The following is an 8,298-nucleotide window of genomic DNA, read 5'->3' as shown; positions in this document are numbered from 1 at the left end:
TAAGCATATTAGATGAAAGTGTGAGCAAAATGAATGAATTTTTAGAGGTTTTACGAGTTCAGGGTGCTAAAATAGGCTTGAAAATTAATGTTAAGAAGACTAAGTCACTAAGGTTAGGAATAAGTGAAGATGAACAGGTGACCTTAGGTAACGAAAAGATTGATCAGGTTGGGAGCTTCAGTTACCTTGGTAGTATTATTAGTAAAGATGGTGGGAGCACTGAAGATGTTAAAAGTAGAATAGCTAAAGCTCAGGGTGTTTTTTCACAGTTAAAAAAAGTTTGGAAGAATAGAAAGATAAGCCTACAAACCAAGATTAGAATATTGGAAGCTACAGTGATGACAGTGGTCAAATATGGCTCTGAAGCATGGACACTCCGAAAAACAGATGAAAATTTACTAGATGTTTTCCAGAGAAATTGCCTACGGATTGTTCTGGGTACCCGGCTGACTGACCGTATTTCAAACAGTAGGTTGTACGAAAAGTGTGGTTCAATCCCGCTTTCTGGGGCTATAATGAAAGAAAGGTTGAGATGGCTAGGCCACGTTCTACGGATGAAGGATGACAGATTACCGAAGATTGTCCTTTTTGGCCAACCGTCTGGGGCTACACGGAAAGCAGGTCGTCCTTGTCTGGGTTGGGAGGATGTCATAAATAAGGATTTAAAGGAAATGGGAACTTCCTGGGAGGGTGTAAAGAGGGAGGCTTTAAATAGATTAGGTTGGAGGAGGAGCGTGCGTAGCTGTGTTGGCCTCAGGCGGCTTGGTGCTGCAGTGAGTTATTAGTAGTAGTAGTAGTATATATATATATATATATATATATATATATATATATATATATATATACATATATGTATATCATTTACTTTTCTATAGTGGCATAAATAAAGGTATTTTATAGTACTATAAAGGTAAAAATGTACTTAAAAAAAAAAAAAAATTGTAGATGCTTGAATTTTTAGGTTGACGTTAGTTTTGACAAGATTTTGGAAGAAACTATATTTCAAGGGGACGGGGGCAAAATGAGGCTTGGGGGAGGGGAAAACCAAGGTGTGGAAGGGGCAGTTGCCAACCTCCTGCCCAATAGTAAATTACCCCCCTACTTTTTATGGTTCGAACCTTACAGTTGTTTAATAAGCTTAGACTCAAATTCTACGATAAAACTGGAATTATGCTTGAAGGCCATCTATTCTTCAAGACAGTCTTCTGGCTACATTGTTAGTAGTAAGATGGAATTATAGAATTAATCAAGTAAATGACAAATGAAAAGGATAAATAGTTTTAAAATAAAGTAAGCAATCATTTATCTGATAAAGCCCAGGGATGGATTTATCTCCCCCGGGCTGTGTCTGGAAAATCATTTTGGAGGGAGTGATTGAAAAATAAAAAATAAAAACCCATCGGAAACTTGTTTAAATTCATTGCGTTACGTTTTAAAGAGTCGGACAAAATAGGTTATTAGCCTGCTGGATTCAGCATTGTCCTCCAGTTTCCATGAATTGACGCTTTCGATCAATACCAGTGATTTCAACTGGTGGATTGACAATTTTTATTGCAAATAAAGCTATGTTGTTGTGGTATTTTTGTAAATGCATGTGAAAAAACAAGAGAATTGTTCTCTCTGGATTTTGAAAAAAAAATAAAAAATACTTGTATCTGTCCTCCGTCCCCTTAATTACCGCGAATTAACGTCATTCCCTGGTTCTGATCATTGTCAGCTAAAGGGCCACGACAATATATCTCTGATTTAAGGCTCATCTTTTCTGATTTTCGCTTTTTGAATGACAATTTTGTCCAAGTCTCGATTGGAAAGTTTATCGTTTACCATTAAAATTTTGAGATAAACTTTGATATTATGGAAAATGTTTCATACTGTTTATAAAAATCTAAAGATAAAGTAATAAATTAATTGAATATTATTTGAGCATTGCAACCGAAACTGATTTTTTGACAAACTTTTTTATTCGTATTCTTATAAAGTCTTTGACAATCTTGGTCGAATTATCGCTTCTCGGCCTTTTGGCTAAGATCAAAGTGTAGTATCTGTTCTTATCAGCTTAATATCTGATACGGCCCCTACATGGGGCCCAGAATATTAAACTGATTTTTTGAAACCGGAGGGATGTCGGGGCTTGCTTCGCTCCCTTCACGCGTTGGCCCGGTATTGCATTACCTCCGGGATCGGCGCACCCTTTTCGAGGGGAAACCAAAGTCCATGAACCCTAACCAATGGTGGGTACAATACGTTATTCAATGTGAAGAGGGGCCTTGCCGTTAGTTACTTAGTCCTTGATTACGTTGAAAATCATTTTTTTTAACAATTAATGGTGAAAAAGCCAATGGGCGGACGCCATAATTAATTTAAAGTGCCCAAGCTGGATCCAAGTCCCCATGCATCTTTATCGAAAATAGTTCATAATTATAAACTGCTGAAATTTAAATTGAGCCAATATTCGATAAAATGGCTGAAGCGATTGTTTTTGGCCTCAGGCGGCTTGGTTCTACGGTGAGTTGTTGATAGTAGTAATGACTAAAGCCCCTCCCCCCCCCCTGTATGATTGTTAGAGAGAAAATAATTGGCAAAGTCAGTAGAACGGTCACTGGGTTCTCAGAAATTAGAGTTTCAACTTTTCAGTCAAATTGATAAGAGAGTGAGAAACCCCTAATTTTCTTTTCTCAAAAAGGTAAACTTGCATTTAAACAATCTAGAGGCCTGCATATGAAAATGAAATGGGGCATTCCTATTTTCAAAAACAATTCAGAGACTTGATTCACTGCTGAGAAAGAAGTTTTGTAAAGCTGCATCTGTTTAATAAATTAGAGTTTCGGAGTGGCATTCAAAGCAACCGGATTTATGTCGAAAGACATAAGTAAAATGTTAGTTTTGAACAATCCATATTTACCTGGCTAGGAAGCTGCCCTGATCATGAAGGAGGCGCTTCCAGGGTGAGGCCTTTCCATTGCACTTCGGATTGGCTGACCCCTGTGATTACCCCAAATAGGGGTAACCTAACAGCGTAATTTTTGGTAGTTGGGGACTGCGTTCGCGCGGACCCCTGTTCACACATTGAATATCTTCCTTTGAGCCCGTACTATGTTGTAATTTTGTGAACTGAAAGGAAAAGTAATCAAATTGATAATGTTTAAACCAAGTAATTTAGAACATCTCTTAAATAAACACATTTTGTTATTCTTAGTCTTGTATTAAAGCAAATGATGGGGTATCATTGACCAGTCGCCTTCCTCCAGAACCGTCCTAAATTTTACACAAGTCTATTTTGCCTCCAGAGGGAGAAGACTTTGTGATGGGCCTGTACGAAATTGGAAGGGAAATGATTCTTGTATTTATTTGTTAAGCCCTTAGATGGCGTAAAAGCGATTCAAGTCCCAGCTACATTTAGTCCTCTTTTGTTTCGTTTTAAAAAGTAACTATTTCCTGGATTTATTATCCTTAGAGCATAGCCACGTAATTTATTTAGGCTAAAAAGTAAAAGGCAAATCATTGCTCAGGAAATGTGAACAAAATTAACTCTTTCTACTAAGTCCTTCTAGCTCGACTTCATCTTATAGGACTTTTTTTTTCATTTCTTTTGCTTTTCTAAAGTGGCGTAATTTCGTCAAAATCCAAACTTGAAGGGGATGGAGGAGCAAAGATGGAACCCTTTGTCCAAAATAAAGTGAAAATAGCAGTATAAACTAAAAAGAAGCCATTTGGTACCACAGAGGCACTATTTAGTACTCTAAAAAAGCTTTAAATTTACTTTAAAAAAAAAGAAAAAAAAAGAGATGTGTTTCTGTAGATCCTTAAATTTATAGGTTTATATTAGTTTAGACTCAATTTTGGAAGAAACTAAATTTCAGAAGGGGGTAGGGGAATGAGGTTTGGGGGAGGGGAAAAACAAGGTTTGGGAGGGGCAGTTGCACCTTACAGCTCCATAACAAATTACGACCCTACTTTTCTATGGTTTCAAACCTTAGAGTTGTTTAATAAGCTTTGATCAAATTCTCCTATAAAACTGGAGCTCTACTTGAAGGCTATCTATTCTTCAAGACAGTCTTCTGGGCTTCATGGTTAGTAAGAAGATGGAATTATAGAATTACTCAAGTAAATGATAAATGAAAAGGACAAATACTTATACAATAAAGTAAGCAATCATTTATTTGATAAAGTCTCACTGTTTCGTGTCTGTGTATCTTTCTTAGGTGATTGAAAATTCAGCTTTTGTTTCCATATTTGAAGCAAATTTAATAATCTCTTAATAAAACTTGCATTGTTACCATGTAGTATATATGGATAACCAGTTGTTTTAATTCAGGGAAGGAAATTTTCTCTACAAGATGTTTTTCCTGCATTCCTCCTCTTAGACTCAAAAAAATCTCTTCGTGGTATTATCATTGAAAAGGGGCTTGTTTTTTTTCTTTGTATTTATGTTAAAGAAATTGAAAAAACAACGAGATTCCCCTGCCTGGAATCTGGAGAATACTGGATTTCACCCCCTCTCCCCTTCCCCTTGGGCTGTGTGTTTACAAATCTATTTTGAGCAAGGAATAAAAAAAAAAAAAAAAAAAAAAAAAAAAAACCATCGGAAACTTGTTTAAATGCATTGCGCTACGTTTTAATGAGTCGGACAAAAATATCGGGGATTAGCTCATTGGGTCCAGCCTTGTCCCCTAGTTTCCATGAATTGGCGCTTTTGATCAATACCAGTGGTGTCGACTGGTGGATTGACAATTTTTATTGCAAATCAGGGTGTTTTTTGGGGTATTTTTGCAAAAGAAAGTAAAAAAAAAATAAAACAAGAGAATTGTTCTCTCTGGATTTCGAAAAAAACTCTTCTCTGTCCCCCACCCCTTTAATTGCCGTGAATTAACGTTATTCATCAATGCTGGTTCCGATCATTGTCAGCTAAAGGGCCAAGAGAATATTATCTCTGATTTAAGATGTTATCTTTTCTGATTTTGGCTTTTTGAGTGACAATTTTATCCAAGTCTTGATTGAAAAATTTACCGTTTACCATTAAAATTTAAAGATAAACTTTGATATTATGGGAAATGTTTCGTACTGTTTACAAAAATCAATATTAAAAATCATATTAAAATGAGAATTGGAACCGAAATAAATTTTGTGACAAACTTTGTTACTCGTATTCTTATAAATGTTTTGACAATCCTTGTTGAAATATCGCTTCTCGGCCATTTGGCTAAGATCAAAATGTAGTATCTGTTCTTATCAGCTTAATATCTGATACGGCCCCTACATGGGGCCCAGAATATTAAACTGATTTTTGGAAACCGGAGGGTTGTCGGGGCTTGCTCCGCTCCCTTCACGCGTTGGCCTGGTATTATAGTACCTCCGGGATTGGCGCACCTCTTTCGAGGGGAAACCAAAGTCCATGAACCCTAACCAATGTTGGGTACAATACGTTATTAAATTTGAAGAGGAACCCTGCCGTTAATTATTTAGTCCTTAAATACATTGAAAATCATTTTTTTTTCATTTGAAAAAAAGAAGAAACACTGTATAAAATTTACAGGGGCAAATCCTTTCATTTGGGGACTCCATTGGTTTCTAGACACAATACTCAGTCTGGCGGGAGAACAGGATCCAAGAGACAATTCTCTGTGTGAAGGGAAAAGAGAATCAACAGGCAATTCTCCATGTGAAGGGAGACCAAGAAAAGGGTCTGTGAGGAAGGAGAAGCCTGGAGTCTAAATGCAAATATAACACAAAATACCTGTGATTTACCACCTCAAAGTTACCAGCCCAATTATTTGGGCTCTCTTGAGCCCAAATAATTGCAACTCTGGGTTTTATTAATTATAAATCACGTATCAATCTGAAGTTTTATTAAATATAATTTTTGAGCAATTCGCCTTTTCAATTACTTTCACGATTCAGCTTTGAATCAACTAACATTTACCATAAGAGCACAATGTAATTAGTTTCAGGACATAAGTTCAAATTACAAGGAGTCTTTCGGGTTGGTCAAAAGTATCATTTCTTCATAACTCAACAATTGAATCAACCCTTCAAAAATTATAAGTACAAATAATTAAAAACATTCTTCAGACATAGGTGGAACCACGGTTAGTATATATAAATTTTAATTAACTGAGTAGAGTGTTTTTTATTCTTTTGTTTTAAAGCATAAAAATTTTTAAATATTCATAAATCAAAGTCTAATTTATTGTCTATTGATTGCAAATTTTTTATAATAAAAATATTTTAGTAAAATATAAAATGTAAAGTAAGTAGAGGACTTGTAAGACAAGAATCAATAAAGTAATAAAGAAATCGAGGGGATGCGAGCTGAACTCGTATCCCAGCCAGGTCCCAGTGCTAGTGTCTTTAATTAGAGCGTTTTTAATTGTCCTGAATCAAACTGAAACCATTACCTTTTTTGTGATATATTTGATTAATAAAAACGAAATATAAACATGATATTTACTTTGACTGCGATGTGTAAGAGCATGCACATTTGAAGGTCATGTTCGATAGTTTGTCTATTTTCATCCTGTGCTTTCACCTTTCGGGCGAATGTGGCAAAAATGTTTGTATTGTTGGTTTACTCAAAATTTTAAGATAGCCATTTTGTTCAGCATGGTCTAAAGATCTAATAATTATAGTTTTGAGGATGACTGACCCCTCACAGCTTCTGGGAGAGAGGTTGCAAGTATTTCAGGTGTTTTAATTATTTTTAAAATTTACCCCCCTAACAGGTATAGGTTCTTAATGAACATCACACCGTCAGATTCAGCGTATCAGAGAATCATGCTATAGGGTTTAAAGCTCTTATCTGCACAAATGTGGAATTTGTGTTTTTTGTGAGAAAAAAGATCACTGATGCGTGTTTACTTGTTTTTTTTTCCAGGGGTAATTATGTAGACTCAATGGTCCTAGAATTTCGCGAGAGGGATCATTCGAATGGAAATTAAAAGTTCTAGTGCCCTTTTTAAGTGACTAAAGAATTGAAGCTAAACCCCCTGGCACCCTCATTTTCCCCCAAAGTCAGCAAATCAAATTTTGTGATAGCCACGTCTCTTCAGCATAGTCAAATTATCTAATGATAGTTGAAATATCTATGTCTTTGAGGAAGACTTAATTCCCCACTGTCCCAAGGGGAATGGCTGTAAGTTATGAACTTTACCCATTGTTTACACATACTATTAGTTATTGGTAAGCATACAGACATTTTTTGGGGGATGGGGGTGAGGAGGATTGGGTCCCGTAGGAAGATTTTCCAAGGGAAGAGTTTCTTATGGGGAAAGAAAATTTCTATGAAGGGGGCACTGGATATTCTAGCGCAATTAAAAAAAAACATCAGAAATTAAATGTAAAAAAATAACCTTTTTAGACTGCAAGTAAAAAGTAACATTAAAGCTTAAGACGAAGAGAAGCTATTACATATATGACGAGGTTCGTCCCCTCATCAATACCTCTCTGTTTACACTAAAGTAGTTTTGGTAATTTTAAAAGAGTTATTTGTTCTAATTAAATGGCTTTTTTGATTCAGGGGTCATTCTTAAAGAAATGGAACAATATTCGAACTTTAGCGTAAAGAGCGAGGTATTGACGAGGAGGCTAACCCACTCATATTAAGTACATGAGGATGTTCCCCCTCCCCTTTCAATACCTCGTTCTTTACGCTAGAGTTCGAATTTTGTTAAATAACGGCCGATATAAGCAATAATTTGTTGGTGTTGTTTTCCGTTCAAACTTAGCATTTAGTTTTACTGTAAGCAGCTTTATAACTATGATTTTTATGTGATACTGAACCAAAGATATTGTATGTCTTCGGCTTGTGGTTTTTATTAAATTACAAAAAAACAAGTTTTTTCCAACTAAAAGTAAGGAATAACATTGAAACTATTAATGTTTTAATAAATTATACATATATCTAGTAAATACGTATATATTATTAAGTATTATATCATAATAAATTATTACCTATATTTTAAAGATATTTTTTTCATGCATTTCAGTCATTTAAGAATTGCTCAACTTGTGAATCATTTTTATAAAAATAGTTTCGTGCTCTTTGGTCGTTTTGTTACTATGCCTTACAAAATTAGTTTCACAAATATCGCTAATTTAAGTTACGTGGGAAAATCTTTCCATGGAGAAATTTTCTCGTGGGGGAAGGGAATTTTCCTCGGAGGGGAACTGGATTTCTCGACATTATTAAAGAAACTTTCAGCAATTAAATAAAAACAAGTTTTTTCAACTGAAAGTAAGAAGTAACATTAAAACTGAAAACTAACAGAAAATATTACTTATATTACATGGTTTGCCTCTCCC

General features: G+C 35.2%; 3 non-coding genes across 3 annotated transcripts; all 3 read left to right on the top strand.

Annotated features, from left to right (window-relative positions):
* Positions 1–2,002: 2,002 nt before the first annotated feature.
* Positions 2,003–2,194, top strand: LOC136040501 (U2 spliceosomal RNA). The gene has a single exon (XR_010620779.1). It is a non-coding gene; the product is annotated as a U2 spliceosomal RNA (small nuclear RNA).
* Positions 2,195–2,894: 700 nt separating this feature from the next.
* Positions 2,895–3,058, top strand: LOC136040486 (U1 spliceosomal RNA). Its single transcript, XR_010620769.1, has one exon. It is a non-coding gene; the product is annotated as a U1 spliceosomal RNA (small nuclear RNA).
* Positions 3,059–5,180: 2,122 nt separating this feature from the next.
* Positions 5,181–5,372, top strand: LOC136040512 (U2 spliceosomal RNA). Its single transcript, XR_010620789.1, has one exon. It is a non-coding gene; the product is annotated as a U2 spliceosomal RNA (small nuclear RNA).
* Positions 5,373–8,298: the final 2,926 nt, after the last annotated feature.

The sequence above is a fragment of the Artemia franciscana genome, chromosome 20, assembly GCF_032884065.1.
Source record: "Artemia franciscana chromosome 20, ASM3288406v1, whole genome shotgun sequence".
NCBI lineage: Eukaryota > Metazoa > Arthropoda > Branchiopoda > Anostraca > Artemiidae > Artemia > Artemia franciscana.
The sequence above is the reverse complement of the archived record's forward strand: the minus strand, read 5'-3'. Positions and strand labels throughout refer to the sequence as shown.